Genomic DNA, 15,202 nt, shown 5'->3' on the forward strand with positions numbered 1-15,202 from the left:
TTTCTTCAGTCGCACGCAGCACTGGAATGCCATTGAGAGCAAATGCGCTCAGGCTTTTTCCACCGCCTAATTATGACAGCCTGCTTATAGTCACAGTCAATCATTATCAGAGGCTCTGGGCGAAAGCATTTTCAACACATTTCTACTGTTAGATCTCAGTCACAGCCAAATCCCCAGGGTGCACTCATCTTAGCCCACTCAGAGGATGGTAAACCCCCCTTCAGTTGAGATTTAAGGCATACAACACAAATTCCCCGAAATCCTGTTTCACTGTAATCCTCTACTACTATAAGAGGAGCTGGAAATCCCAGTGATGTCAGGATGCATCTGAATACAAAAGGTACAGTGACGGTGTAACTGAAAACCCACTCCAGGTGACTAACTCATAAATCTGACAGAGAGAATGCCAAAAGTAGGGAAAGCTCATGTCTTCAGTATTCATTTACAATGTAGAAAATAATAAAATAAAATAAAATAAAATAAAATAAAGAAAAAACATGAATGAGAAGCTGTCAAGATGTTTCAAGGTCAATGTCTAGATGGATGGATGGATGGATAGATGGATAGATAGATAGATAGATAGATAGATAGATAGATAGATAGATAGATAGATAGATAGATAGATAGATAGATGCAGCTCCTAATTAACCAGTGCATAATGTGGTGAGCCAAAACCTTCTAACAAAACCCTCTGTGTTCATCAGCCATTGAGGCAAGCCGCTCTTGGAACACGCCACCCCGACTAGAATAATGGGCCACTTTACAGGCCTCCAAGTTAGTTCACAGAATCTAGAGCTGGGAAACCGCTAGCATCGGGTTCATGGGGAGGAGGGGCAATTTAATTGTTTCCTTCTTTTTTTTGTATTTGTAACCCCCTCCTCTCTCTCTCCTCTTTTGGTTCTCAAAAGGGGGCTGACAAACATGCAATGAAGGGGATTGTTGTGTGTTCCGCTGGACAAGTGGGTGAGGTAAACAAAACTAGACTGTAGGGTCCATCAGCTGGGCTCGTCAGGACGGGATAGGCCGAGCGGTGGGGAGCAGCACACATGCAGAAGGGGGATTGGTCGGGGATGTGTGGAGTAAGAGGGTTGAGGGCCATTTAAGGGGGAGAGGAGGGTAGAGGGGGGTGAGGGTAAAGGGTCCCGAGGAAGAGAGAGAGCGAAGAGTGGTTTATTCCGGAAGAAGTGGGAGGTGGACATGGGTGCTGAGGTTACTCCTCCGAGTGTGGCCATTGTATTTGGAGCTGAAGTTCTCATGCATGTCCCGTTTTGGCTCCCTAAAATGTCGGAAAGTGATGGAGCTCTGCGCGATTAAGCTAACAAGTGGCAGCTCTGCTCTGCGCTCCCACAGCTCGGGCTATTTACATACTCAAGAGGAACATTAATGCCGGCCGATCCCCCAGAGTTGAACAAAGAAGCACACAAACCTGCCTCAGAGGCCCATTACGCACTTAATTGAGGATTTGTGGAATAGTAAAAAGGGGCAAAGGAAGAGGAAGGTGGGTGAGGAGGGGAGGGGGAGTGGGTGAAGTAGGCAATGACACTGGTTTTACTTCACTTTTTTACTTTCTTTTCTTTTTCTGTGTACCTTGCCAGGCCATTTCTTGGCTAATGGCAGAAAGATGAAATATGAAAATTATATCTGGCTACATCTTCTTCACCATATGGAAACTCTAGGCATCATCAAATCCTTTTTTTTCCCTCTATTCAACCTCTCTTTATTCCCCATTCGCTGATTCTCCCATTATCCTCATTCTGAAACTGTCATAAAAGCTTTACTCTAGAAAGGAAGGATGTGCAGAGAAAAGCTGCGAGAGCAACTCCTACAGGGTACAATTCACTTTTCAAAAAGTTTAAAAGAACTCTTAAAGAAGAGAAAAGAAAAGTATATTTTAGATTATGTAAAGTCACATGGCCCAGTATTTGAAACTGTCAAACATCTATAATATATCCCCAGTGGAAGTGAACTATCTTCCTGCTTTATTGTCTTATATTGAGATATTATTGTCGTGTGTATGGAGACATACGGTTCAAATATTATGAATGGCATAAACCAAATGTAGCTCCATCTAACCTGTCACACTGCATCTTGTAACAATTGTTTAGATGAAGTCTTGTATTTGTTTTGAATGAATCTCTGTGCTTTAATTATGATTCTTTTGTCGCGGCACAATGGGCTGATTGTTCTCAATGGCATGGTCTTTGGTGCCAAGAGAAAAAACAAAACGAGACCCCCCTCCCCTCCCTGTTCAGCCCCTCTTCCCTTTACCAATCACTCTCGGAGCAATTTCGTGACTCCCCCTGCTGACCTGAATTCCGATGTAGCAGGTGCCAATGGGATGTGGGTGGTTTGGGGGTTTTTTTGGAGAGGAGGAGGAGGACAGTGGCAGTGGGTGGGATGATGAGGCCTTCACTGTACCACAGTAAACACTGACTTAATCCCCTCTGATGCCCCCCACCCAGTATGTAAATGTTGATGTGTTAATGTGATATTAATTCTGTTGAGTCCTTTTGAAAAGAATGAATGAAAACTACAGATTGAATCATTTAAATTGGAGCAAAAACAGCTGCTATTAACCCGATCAGATTAGTCCGCATGCCTTTCTACTGTCTGTGTGTTCTGAATGTGTTGGCCAAACCCTCTTATCTTAGTTATGGTGGAAATTTGTTCAACGTGAACATGACTTGTGACCTACCAGATGAGACCAAACAAAAAATTCTCTCACTGTGTTTTTTTTCTGGCCACACAACCCCTTGTATCTCAAAATGCTTTTCACTTTTTACACACAATACTAGAAAGCATCAGAAAGCTGAAATAACGTCTAATTAGAATAAAAATGAATTTCAGTAATATCAATATGTTTATTTTGTTTTTACTACTATTTTGTCTATCTAAATGTATTTTATTTATATGATTGTTTTATGCTTGTCCTGCACTATGAGCCTACCCAGGCAAGCAATCATCTGTATTCACTATATTTTTGCCACATGACAAACACACATTTCCACTTTCAGAGGTTATGTTCTATTCTTTACACATCAACACAGATTAAACGGTGCAGTTTAATGATTTTCATAGCGAAACTGAAGAAACACCTCGACCACAGCCAGTGGAGATCTATCGTTTTGCCGCCCAGCAGCAGACTCGCTAGTGAATGCCTCTGTTTCTGTTCCTGTGCAGTCATACAGAAGTGAAGGGAGCCAGGCTCTTTGTTTGGTCAACCCATGGGAAAGGCCTCACTCTGTTCTGCTCTCTGAGAACCGAAACACTGATTCTATAGGCAAGACTAAAAAAGAGCATGAATCCCACATATTAGGAAGATTCACATCAGGAGGAGATGAATCACAATTCAAGATGTGAAAAGCAATGAGTGGGCAAAGGGGTTGAGGAAAATCAAGTGCAGAGACAAATGAAATTGGACGATATTAAGCAATTAGGACGGAATGAAATGAAAGAAACAGCTAAGAGAGGAGAAAGAAGAGTATTGAGAAAGTGAGAAAAAGAGAGACGGAGATAGACGAGCATGAGGGTGGTAAAGAGTGAAAAGAGGAGCTGGATGGTACTTTGGCAGCTTCAGCGTGTTCCCAGGAGGATTACTCAAGCACTAGATGCCACAGACTGCCAGCAAGACCACAGAGAAGCTCCATGAATGGAGACCCACAACTATACACACACACACACACACACATCACTGTGGATGTCTGAGTTCTGGTGTCCATTTCACCTGTTTCCTCTCTTTTTTTCTCCCTAGATCTACTGTCCTTTTCTCTTCCTCTTCCTTATTAATTCCTCTACTTTTCCCAGCTTGTCCCCGCCTCCCTTTTCTCACTTTCTATCTTTATCACTTTCTCACTTTCTCTGCAGCTTCACCAAGCAGCAGGGAGAGCCAGCCACAGACAGGTAACATATGCTCCATCTCCGGGCTGCTTGTGCGGCTCTTTTTACATCCTCATGCATGGGCAGAGCTGAGAAAATGTCTAGGGGGTGGGAGGGACAATCCCAACTTTCTATCCCCACTCGGCCACTCCATCTTTTCACCATTTATCTCTCTTCACCCAAAGAAAGAGTTCTATATTTTACTGTCTGTCCTCCCAGTCTTTATTTCGCTTTCTGTCCCTCCTACATATTAAAGCAGCTCTCCCACTCTATCTAACACTTCTGGCAGTGCAAAATCTCAGTTTGTCTGGCAGAAACTGTAGCGTTTCCACATTGTTCTTGGGTTTTGTTGTTTTTTCTGCACTGAAGAACATTATGGAGCAGTGTACTAAATATGAAAGCAGTAAAGGAAAATAGGGCAGAACTATGTGCCACCTGCTCGCTTTCAAATTTTTTAGGCGTCAGAAAAAATATAGCTTGGTCTCGCTATGAAAACAAGACCATTGCAATTTTCTTTTCATCAGTCCATGCTTGCTTACTGGTGATGGCTCATTTGCCATCTGGCCTAGAACTCCCAGTCATTTATGAGTATTACGGAAAAATCCATCCAGTGCATCCTCCTCTTAATAATCCTCAAGCATAGCTGAGATTGATTGGGAAAATGAAAATGTAATTTCCACAGTAAAGCACAGTCAATGAAGAAGCTATCAGTTAGCATATTGATTTTTTTTTGAGTGGTGTGCTGTTACTTCCTTTTCCTATTCTTATTTAACCCTGGCTCGCATATCTCCACAACTACCCTCCCCCTACCTGTGTGTGTGTGTGTGTGTGTGTGTGTGTGTGTGTGTGTGTGTGTGTAGAACAGCGGATACTAAACACAACTAACAAACATACACGTTCACGCAAAGATCTCCTCTGCTCTGAGTACCCCGAGCAATGTCTACCCTAATTAAAGCAACGTCCTCACAGATGGCTAACATAACAGATTCCGAGAAATATGATTTTGACTCGTTTCACTTCCAGGGGGAGATCAGCGACGCCGCAGGGTTTAGTCTGGGCGTTGAGTGCCTCTGTATGTTGTCTTATGCGTGTGTGCGTGCATGATTACCTTGATGCATTTATGCTCATAAGGCTTGACACTTTCATGAATCCATTGTGGACTTCCAATCATGAAGTCAGAGGCTATATTTAAGAGATGCTTCTTTGGATGTTTAAACTTATTTAATCCAAAAAGGAATTTCAACTAATTCAGACAGAATTCCTTATAATGATGCATTTATTTTGTTTGAAGCAGACTATTTGAATAAAGATAATAACAAAACAAAACAAAAAGAATGTTAAACAGTTTCCTAGAACAGCATATGGCAAAAACATAAACACCCAGGAAATCATTTGTTTTCTATTATTTCCAGGCACATGTGGGTAGAAAGATTAATGTCGCACTCCTAGATAAAAGTATCTGCATACATTCCCTCACACTAATGATGCTCTTCTCTGTAAACAAATGCTAAATATGTGCATAATGTGCACAAATAGACTCCCATAGATGTGGATGAGAATTCTCATTTCTCATTTATGCATTTATGTGAATTTGTTGTTATGGCTGCATTCACATGACAAACACATATTGTAAAAAAAAAAAAAAAAAAGGAAAAGGAAAAAGAGCCCCTAAAGATTCAGGACATGCATTTATATATTAAATGACTCATCCTGTCTTTCAGCATGTATGAGCTTGCCTTGAATGTGGATGTTGTGCTCACTCATGTAAGGCAGCAAATGCCACAGTACAGTAGTTTAGAGAGCAGCCTCTGGGAAAAGGACAAAACGCATTAGCTGCATGGACACTTTCCTTTACAGATTCTCCCAGCAATTACACTGAAGGCCAAAGCCTCTTCAGATCCCGACCCTGCCACACAGTGCACATGGTACAGCCAGCTCCTCTCACCAGGACCACCAGTGGAAGATAACATGACCATTAAAAATACAACATATACAATTGTCAGAGGGAGCGAGAGGAAGCACCTCCTTCCCAGGTTTCATACATCAACATGCAGTTGACAGACTCATCTACAAACACACCCTGTAGCTACACGTTTTTAAGTGACAAGCCATGAGTAATGCTGAAGGCGATCAACTGAGGGTGCCCAGAGAGTTGGTTTCCATGGTGACATTGATGGTGCTATTGGAAAACCGTGTGTGTGTGTGTGTGTGTGTGCGTGCGTGCGTGCACGAGTGCTAGCGTTTTAATATGAAAGAGGGAAAGGGCTGCAACGATTGGCTCACGAGGTGGGTGGCGACAGTAAGGTAATAAGCATTTCGTTGTTTCCTTCCAGGAGCGTTTTCCCCTTCTGTAGGACTATAAAAATAAAACCCTGATTACTGATCTCATCATGAAAAAGGACACAAAAAACCGAGGAGGTGGACAATGGGATTATTATTATTATTATTATCAGTATTGTTAATAATAATAATAATAATAATAATAATAATAATAATAATAATAATTAATTTAAACCGATGTTTGCTTATTCATTTGTTTGAATTGCTTGTATGCAAACTGTTCATACAACTTCATATTTAATTTCCTCTATATATTTTTAAAATTAAATATAAACTACAGAAAACTGCCAATCACAATTCTCAGACCCTGGAAGTTTTCAAAGTCATGTATCTACAGCTATCAGTGAATTTAAAGGATAAAGACTGCAGAAATATATTACAGCCAAGTCATTTTTGGACTCAGGCTATAAAATGCTGATAGATTTATTATCAAAATCACATTATGCAGCTATCTAATGAACATAGATTCGCACCTGGTGTCCAACCCCGATTTATTGCACTCAAGATGCCAAGAAATGGCGCTGGGTAGTTGTAAAAGGAGATTCCCAAATAACTGTTTCTAAATTTGTGTTAAGTTAATCGTTATAGGATTATTCAGTTCAAAGCAACTTCCCTTTCTTTTGCCAAAATCCAACAGGAAAACGTTTTGGCTGGAGCAAAGCGAGGTGAGCCCTTAGGTTTAGTTAAGAGGCTGCTTTGGGCAAGAGAAAACACAGCGAGAGATTTAGGGGGAGAAAGGGGTTTGTTACAGAGGTTGTATGTACAGCACTGACACCAAAGAGTTGCCTGCAGCTGCTGTCAAACGCGCAAAGGCGCGTTTTGATGGCTCTCTGTGATGTACCAGTGACTGACAGGGAATAAAGGTGAACTTAGATCATGCATCTTCAGCAAATCCATTCATGTATGTGATGCGATGCATGAGTCTCAAACTCGCAGGAATATGTGAATAAAGCAACTCTGTTATTTAATGTGATGTGCAGCGCGAGCTTATCGTTGATCATCCGCGACTTTTCTTTGCAGGTTGTCATCTCTTTGCATTAATCTGTGAGTATCTATGGAAGTCAATATTACACAATTAAAAAAAAAAACCTCAGTGGGTAAATTAGGAGAGATCATTGTTCTATTCTTTATTGATTTACCTGCAAACATTCAGTCATTTCTCGATTAAAGCATTTTATTTTACCTGACTCGTTTTTTATTTTTAAAAAAATCACAAATTATAAGATATAAATCACGATCAAGACAGTGCATGCATTCTCTCATCACCTCCACCACAGCGCGTTTATTGACCCTGTTTGCAAGCTAAAATATAACCAAAACAGCATCTTACCTTTGTTGAAATTCACGATGAAAAAAGTTTTTGGTCTTGCCCCCTCGCAGGGTCTTTTCGTATCCGCCTCAGAGGTGGTCAGCCACAGCGAGCTGCAAAGCGCACAACGGCCCAGGACAGGAGCGCTTCTAAAACCAAACGGAGGGATTTTCTGTGAGTAAAATCCGAGGAGCGCCGCAGCTCAACGATCCCACTGAATGAGCTCTGCCTCACCTCACTCTTCGCTGCTTTACACCCCCACCCTCCCACCTCCGCCCGTTTCCCCCCTCTTTGTCTCCTCAGCATGGGAATGCCAACTCCCGTTGGTTGAAGATGTAGCCTATAACGTACCCATCTCTCTAACTGTCCCTCTCTCAGCTTACACGCAATGGTTGGCAAACACCGTCAAAGTTGTTGCAAAACCTGTTCATGAGTTGTGAAATTCCCTTATTGTTTGAGCTGATTAAAGCATGTATTATCATACAGAGGCTGTAGTTAAGCTTCTCATAGCCTCCGTTGCCCTTTTTGGCTTTGATGTTTCTTCAAGCTATATTTTGTTGCACTGTAGAGTGAAACTCATTAAAGCCAGTGCTTGATTTCCATGCATCCTATAGTAGCTCTTATCTGCTACAGTATATATGTACTGCTGGTCTAATTCATTTGATTTAAATTCAACCGAAAATCATAGTCGCACAACTGAAATTGAAGTATACATTTCTTTGAGAAGTAATGGATCCTGTGAAAAGAAAAGAAAAAACACTGATCAAGGAGAATTCAAGCCCTGGAGGGCTTGGGAAATAAATGTTTTTTCCACTGCATGGCATGATACGTTTGGTATTTTTTTAGTACCACCTTGCTTGAAGTTCCAAGCTACCCGTACCAGAAGTTAAAAATGCTGTAGACCACTGATTAGTAACTAACATGACACAGGATATCCTGCACAAACCCCTGATTTTTACATTTTCAAACTATTTGTCCAAATGCTTAAAATGTCTATTGTTTACATACCTAATAAGGCCCTGGTGATGCTGTGGGAAAAAGGACAATGGCTGTCTTTCTTTGTTGTTGTAGAGCAGTGGTGTTGAACTGATGCATGAACCTTCAGCCACACTGGCCCTTTCATGGATCAGACACCACTTTTATAGCAATTTTAGGTGTATAGATTTGTTATCAGAGCATGTTACTTTGACTTTGACAGCAGCTTCATGCCATGAAACTGCTATCTGCATCCTGTTATCAAAATCTGTTAACCACCCATAAACTGATCTGATAAAAGAAAATCTTTTTTCAAGGAGAAACCTTCCCCAGATGGTGATGTAGCAGCACTCAAGGTCATCCTTCTATTGCTTGTCAGACTATTTATGAGAGGTAAAACTGAATTGTTATTGCAATTATATTTGGGTCAGAGCTCTGTATGCCTTCCACGCTTATCGGGCTGCAAAGGAGAGCATGGGGAGTAATAAGAGCAAATCCCCCAAACTGCTCCAAGAAATAGAGCCAGACACTGACTAAGCCATGAGAGTAAAGGAGCACCTGTTCAACTGAGTTGGTTTTCTACTTCTGCACATTAACTCATTGCACATTTTGCATTAATTAAATTGGATCAGAACCACCCATTTTTGGATCAGAACCACCCAGTTTTATCATTTGGGTGAGACTTTCCATTAATAGCTCCACTGGCTGCTGTCTGGTAGATTTAATCAAAGTTTAAAACACAAATTCACCACCTTTTCCAATCAGTGTTAATGGTAACTGTCATGATTTGAAGCAATCAATTTCTCGGTGTAAGCTATAATGACCAAGAGAGCTGAGTTGAAGATGCAAAAATCTGTTGTGTTTGCTGCACACAGTGCTGTCATTTTTGTCGTTTCATTGAAGTAACACTTCAACATCAACATTGAAGTCAATTACAGCTTTGATTTCTCTTGTCAAGTGTAAAATTTTGTACAATTTATTGCAACCTGGGAATGGGTCCTTATGACCAGAGATATTTCAACAAAAGTCTTTTACCTGAGACAATTGTCTGCAAATGCAAAAGTAAACTTTTACATACACATTTCTGGAGGTTGAAAGATGAGATTGAATGATATGATGTAACATAATGTATTTTGACGCAATAGACAGGTTTACAGCATTCAATGCAAGACTGTTTGTTCTGAATTTTGTTCTACTATCAACACTAACAACCCATCTCAGGTAACCCTCTGATGACTGTGTTTCAGCAATGAAGGACCAAACATGAGCCAGGACCAATCTGCCAGATTTGTTGTTGTTGTTGTTTTTTTAATTTTCTAGATAGCCACAATAATCAGCTTCACTTTGCCAGTATCACACCATAGAATTGATGACAACATAGTGTGCTAAATTATTAATTTAAAGACACTGAGTATTACTCTTTGTTAACTACTGTATATATATGATTAGTACAGTTGGCTTAGTAAGAAAATAACACTGATGTATAAGGCTCGTCATTCCAGGTCATTGGCTCCATGCTGCTGCAATTAAACCCTCCATGGTATTTCACAGCCAACCTTTCCCTGGGTTTGGTTTGTCCATGAGACAAAGACAGTCATCTGGGCTTCGAACATTCGAATGTACCAGACTGCACTGTGAAGGATAGTCAGTATGGGAATGCCAGGATCCTCTTCTGAATGCAAAGCACCAGGAAACCCAGTTGGGTAATTAATTTCACCAGCTTTGCCACCTTTCTGTTCTGACTGCAAGAAGCTGAACTCTGTGACTCCAGTTGGAAACCTTCCCTTGATCGCGGGATAGTTACTTGGCGGTGTAGACACCAACGACATTTCTGTCTGTCATTTTCCTGTCATCCCGTCATGGCCGAAACAACTACTGTTGCTGCTTTGTGCCTGTCGTGGAAGTCAAAGCTCATCGGAAAACTAAATGCCATCATGTCCAAGTTCATCACATCAGTCAGAGGTGCACGCAGCTTGGTGAATTTCATTTTACATACAAATTCGATGCAAAGATGAAAGGTGAGGATACTTCTGAATGAAGGTCATGGTTAGAGTTGGGGAAAGATCATCAGCAAAATAAAAAAACTGACTGCTTGTAGGAGACAAAATGCAAATGCACATCAGCAGTACTAAAGTACAACATTTCTTATGTTCCATCCAACCTGACCCGGTCTTTATTTTTGTGGCTCCATATACAACAAATTATACATCTATGAACAAGGACAGTACAAGGAAAAAATAACTCTTATCATCAACTTATTGTACCTGTTGGGCTGAAGTACCCCATGGACCTTCTGCACCTCCTTTACTCTATCCTCCTTCTCATTAACATGATGTTCTGCTCGTTCCTTATGTATAGCTAGATAACTCCAGAAAAGTCTGCTCTGAAGAAAATGATTCCAGTGCCCAGTTTGATGACCTTTCAGCTAGGATGGGTGCCAGGATATCTCGGATGGAAACCAACTATAAGTGTCTCTGCTGTGGCTCTCTGGTGAGTGGCAGTTTTATGATTGAGTCAGAATTAATAAATATTCTCTATATTTAGCAAATCACCTTTTGGATGAATTAATTTGGTTTAGTCTGATTTAATTTTAACAGAGGGTGCATAAATAACTGTATCATGATACTGATTTGTAAAAACTCTGAATTCATGCTTTGTCAATTCAGTCCGCAAGACTGCAAGTACGCAACTTTTAAAACCCTTGTGATGCCCAGTAGATATTTACATCTATTCACATCTTTGCATTGACTAAGTCATCATGCCACACACAAAAAATCCTCCTCAAACCATGGCAAGTTAGTCGGTTAACTTCACCATTTTTTTGTTTGAATTTGTAGGTTACTGATGAGAAATGACACCAAAAATGGTAAAAGCAGGACAGCAAAACTGGTCAGTCCAATCAGTTGGTCTCCAATGTGATAAGTGACACTCATGGGATTAAAGAATTCAAATCCATGAACTAGAGAAGTTGTGGTAGACATTTTATGGTTTCATGAATTGGTTTTATGTTATAAAATTGTGCATTTTAATGTTATGCATTTTAATTAGCTGTTTAGGTCAGAAACCTTGATATACAGCTACCATTTGCACCTGCCCTCGGTCCATAGAAAGGGTACATTAACCCTAAAGGGCTTGGGCCAGTGTTGATGGCCTCTCAGGAGCAATTAGAAAACCTCAAAGTGTTACGAGGATGTTGGAGGGTAATAAAGCTGGAAAGTCTTCATAAATACCCCAGGGAGGTGGAGAGGTTTTCTTGGGGGAGGAGGTTAATGTAGGTATTGAAGCCTTGTATATTTGAAAAATTGGCTTTAGTACTGGTGAGTGGTACAAATCTTGACAACTACAACCAGGAGATTGCGACTGGCCCACACCTACCCGCACATATACATACAGTATATATACTGCACCCTGCTGTCGCTTTATCTTGCTATCTCTGCATTTACTTTTTCTAGTTCACCATCTTTCTTTCTCATACACTCGCTTTCAGTTCAGCGGCATCCTGAATTCATGCAGGCTTTCTGCAGCTGCTGTAGGAGTCAAACAATCACAGCGATCATAAATCATATTGCTACTTCTGGCTGTGCAATTCAGTCACAGGACTGCATATGGATGAAAACTCAGCCGGGGCTTTACATCAATACAGCAAAATTGCTTTGTGTGTTGAAACATGGGTGTGTTGTATATTTATTCTGGGCTGTGAAGTGTATAAATGGCTATCTTCCATTTTATATTGCCATATCTGGCAGGTAATGACTGCATAATATCATGCTCTGTTTAGGTCCATACTGTATGTATTAAATGGCTGAAGGGGCTGGGATAAGAATGGTTCTAGGATGATGAGTTTCGAAGGGCATGATGGGTAGAAAATGGGGGGTGTATTTTAACTGGGCAGGAAACATATTACTGTGCAACACCAGTAATATTAACTTATTTTATTGTCAACAAATCCAACCAAAAGATCAAAACCACAAATGTATTGATCACTCTAACAAGTACTAGTTCTTTAAACAAAGTTTGTATGCAATATTTTATTTTGTGCCATAAACTTCCATTAAAACACATAAATGAGCCACACTCTTGCACTGGGTGACACGTTGATTCATTACAAGCATTGTGGTCAGTGTACAATATTCTGAATCAATCTCAAATATAGATTCTAGTGCTACAATGTTTGCAAAAATTGTGTATTGATTCGCAGCTGAAAATAGTTTCCGATAAATGCAACATTTACTCCTGTTTGAGAAATGTTAGCTAAAAGCTACAGCGTCCAACTTTGTTGTTAGTCTTCTGGTCTGATATAACAGAGATGTGTGTGGATCCTTAATGCCAAAAAAATCTTCTCACACTGATAACAAAGCACAGATCAGCCTAACTGGGAAACTGGACTGGAAACCTAAACATTTTGTGTAAGTCTGGTGTTAAGTATTTCACCCCTTCACCTCTCCAGCTTTAACTATGGAGTTCTCATGGTAGAATTTTCCCATCATTGTCCAGGTACTTTGCTCAGGGTTTCATCTCCATTCCCAGGACAGTCAGTCAAGTGTTGCCCATGTTTCTATGGATGATGCCCTGTGAGCTAACCAGGGCCTGTGAACAGACAGTCTCCCAGCACAAGTGGACAGGACTCTCCTCATGGGACTATACAAAGCTGCTGTTCAACTTCAGGAAATGTGTGAAGCAAAGACAGACACTCTTTGATAGATGTTGTTCCTCTGGAGTGCAACACAGGCATTGTAGCACTTCTGCATGCCAATTTTTGTGATCCTGAAGTGTTTTAAATGGCTGGATATTTTACAAAGATAACAATATTGGGAAAACATATAAAGAGAAGGTACTTTTTTGAAACAGATCCTACAAAGTGCTTTTAGTAATAGTATATAAAGGAAGACTTTTCAGCACTGGCAGATTATAATTACTGTTTATTATTTGATTTAAAAAAAAAAAAGAAACCCCAAAGCGACGGATCATCCTCTATTTTTTATTTTGGGATGAATTGTCCCTTTAACAAAACCATATCCTAATATTTGAGAAAAAATGAAAACTCCCCTGTCCCCCAGATTTATGGCCCTAACAGCACAGATCACAACTGGTAAGAGAATTAGACCTGGGGAATGTAGAGACAAAATTGCTCTGATGACCTCAGGCTATGCTCAAGATCACAAGGTTTTAGAAAATATATTATATATTATGAGCCCGGTCCTCCCAGCCTTGCTGCAAAGTTATAACTCTTTTTTTTTATTGGTAAGAACTTTTTTTGATTGTTTTTTCAATTTCATACGTTCATGTTCATACATGAATATGTCTGTATGTATGTATTGTATCACACATCAGTAAGCAAACTACACCTAAGACAGGACAAGAACAAAACAGAATATAACAGAAGTAGAGTGTTATATAAATAATATATATTTATATGGTCTATGTACTGGTACACAATATTATATAAACTAAATAATAATACATATCTATCACTTCCCTTGACACGTGTTACCATGATCTAGTGATCTGATTTTAAGTCCTTTAAACTTGTGTGCTTGAGACTAAAATACTGCCAAGACAGGTGTTACATAAAAGCTGCCACATGATAGATCAGCTGGTTGAGTTAAAAGGGAAGAAATTTAGTAGAATAAACAAAAGTAATAAATATGTGACCTTGCAGCTGAAAGACAGGTTTTATTGAGGGATATGTTTAATCTCAAAGGAGATATTGGATTATGGAACTTCAGTTTTCACTTAACTGTACCCTGCATTAATTATATTTCAGTACATGGCGTGTACTGAAATGTAATATTTTTAACTTACAGGAAAAAATAATCGGAATCCATTTAGTAGCCTACAAGTAAACTCTGAACAAGAAACCTTTAGGCCAGCAAAATGTTACAATAACGCTATTGAACTGAAAACACAGTGAAAGGCTCAAAGTTCGAAACATGAAAAACACAGACAACATCAAAACACAAGTTGCCAAGTAGCAATCACAAGGTAGCCACACCCTAATGCGTACCCTGATTTATCTTCTACATCATGATGTATTAGACTTCTATTAACCCATTGAAGCCTGGAAAGCGGATACGTCGTTTTGTAGTATTTGTATAAGCTCTCAAATACTTTTTGAATTTCATTTCTATCTGCTACAGAGGCTGAAAAATCAATTATTTAGTAGAAGCGTTGATACTTCTGTTGAATTTCCAGAAAAACTTCAGGTTTTAGGGGCTCATTTTAAAATCATCCAGAGGTTTTACAGGAAGTTTTAGGCGTCAATGGGTTAAACCAGACTTCTTTCTGCACCCAGTGGAGTTGCCTACTATTATCCTGAAATACCTGTATTGAGTAATAAGAGAAGACATTTTAAATTTTTGTAGAACGATGAAAAGTAATACATCTGTGAGCTTGCCACTGAACAACTTTTTATTACTATCCCTGCATTAATCACATTTCAGTAGAAGGCATTCCAGGTTTTATCAAGATTATGTTTGCATGTGTGAGATAAAGGGAATTATTCTTTAATAGGTGTGCATGATTCAGTTTTGAGGGCCAAAAACATAACTATAGAGTGAAGTAGGTTTGCAGACATTGGTCACTGACTGAAAGCTTTAGTTTGAGCTGCCACTTCTTACATTAGCACACTTTCTGGGTGCTCAAGATTGTGAACCAAAGTACAACTGAAGCTTTTAACCCAAACACGCTGGCTTCATGAAGTGC

At 39.9% G+C, this 15,202-nt stretch overlaps 1 protein-coding gene across 1 annotated transcript in view; it reads right to left on the reverse strand.

Annotated features, from left to right (window-relative positions):
* Positions 1-7,760, reverse strand: part of slc1a2b (solute carrier family 1 member 2b) — a 33,707-nt gene extending 25,947 nt beyond the window's left edge. The window contains exon 1 of the mRNA XM_059334801.1: positions 7,547-7,760. The gene's annotated coding sequence lies outside the window, so the exon portion shown is untranslated. The remainder of the gene's footprint in view (positions 1-7,546) is intronic.
* Between the last annotated feature and the right edge of the window lie 7,442 nt (positions 7,761-15,202).

The sequence above is a fragment of the Centropristis striata genome, chromosome 6 (genome assembly GCF_030273125.1).
Source record: "Centropristis striata isolate RG_2023a ecotype Rhode Island chromosome 6, C.striata_1.0, whole genome shotgun sequence".
NCBI lineage: Eukaryota > Metazoa > Chordata > Actinopteri > Perciformes > Serranidae > Centropristis > Centropristis striata.